Genomic DNA, 1,275 nt, shown 5'->3' with positions numbered 1-1,275 from the left:
ATGTAGTATTGATAAATGATATTATTGTTGTTAAAAAACGATGTTTGAATTAATAAAAAATATCTACTGGTTAGCTCTACGAGAGAGAGTCTGAACCACTAGAGCCTAACTCTCCAGAACACTCTACATTGTCCATGTACATCACACAATAAATAGCAATTATGGATTTAGGGAAGTTAGAACCATACCCTAGGAAATATAAACTAATTCCAATCCTGGGGTACCGTGAACCAATTCACTATTCTAAGATATTCTCCATTATCTCTAACACTCCCCATGGAGAAGGGCTTCACAAATATGCCTAACGTCTCCCTAAACATTTCAAACTTAATTTTGCCAAGAGGCTTAGTGAAAATGTCTTCAACATTATCACATGTATTACAATATACAATATGGATTTCTTCTCATTGCACTTTCTCCCTGACAAAGTGGAATTGTGTATCAATGTTTTTAGTGTTCTTGTGAAACCCCAAATTATTAGCAAGTTTGATTGAACTTTGATTGTTGCATCTGATTATTGTTCATTCTTTATGTTCTTCCCCAACATCGTGGAGAAGTCTCTACAACCAAACTGCCTCACATGTCACTGCGCACATGGTTTGATACTCTACTTTCGCTGAAGACATGGAAACTGTGTTTTGTTTCTTACTGCTCCACGTAATTACCCTGGATCCAATGCTGAATGCATATCCTGTTATGGATTTGTGGTCGTCTACATTTCCAGCCCAGTCGGAATCTGTAAATCCTGTCAAGCTAACATCGAAGGGCTCAGTATAAATAATACCATAGTCTATAGTACCTTGTAGCTTCCTCAAAACACATTTTGCTGCATTCCAATGACTCTCAAGTGGCTTGGACATGTATTGACTTAGCACATTAACTGCATAAGTCAAATCTGGTCTAGTAGTGGTCAGGTAGATTAGGCTCGCAACCAGCTGTCTATAAAGTGTCGCATCTCCCTCTTTAGAGCCATCCTCACTCTGAGATTTAATGCTCTGTTGTAATGGTACTACTGCAGCCTTACACTCATCCATCCTGAATCTTTCCAGTAGACCTTTGACATACTTACCATGGGACAAAAAAGTTTGTCCTGAATCTCTCCAGACCTTAAGACCCAAATAGTATCTTAATTCTCCAAGGTCTTTAATTTCGAACACCTGTGACATTTGTTGCTTGATTTCTTTGATTAGAGTAATATAATCACATGTAATAATTCAATCATCTACATACAAAGAAATCAACACTATGCGCCCTTGTTCATCTTTCATGGTATAT

At 37.5% G+C, this 1,275-nt stretch overlaps 1 pseudogene; it reads right to left on the bottom strand.

Moving 5' to 3' along the window:
• Window positions 1-560: 560 nt before the first annotated feature.
• Window positions 561-1,034, bottom strand: LOC149179988 (secreted RxLR effector protein 161 pseudogene; annotated as a pseudogene).
• Window positions 1,035-1,275: the final 241 nt, after the last annotated feature.

This window comes from Pinus tabuliformis, chromosome 3_2, assembly GCF_031772625.1.
Source record: "Pinus tabuliformis cultivar Carrire ecotype Pingquan chromosome 3_2, CPIR1, whole genome shotgun sequence".
In the NCBI taxonomy this organism is placed as follows: domain Eukaryota; kingdom Viridiplantae; phylum Streptophyta; class Pinopsida; order Pinales; family Pinaceae; genus Pinus; species Pinus tabuliformis.
This window is presented reverse-complemented; position numbering and strand designations above follow the sequence as displayed.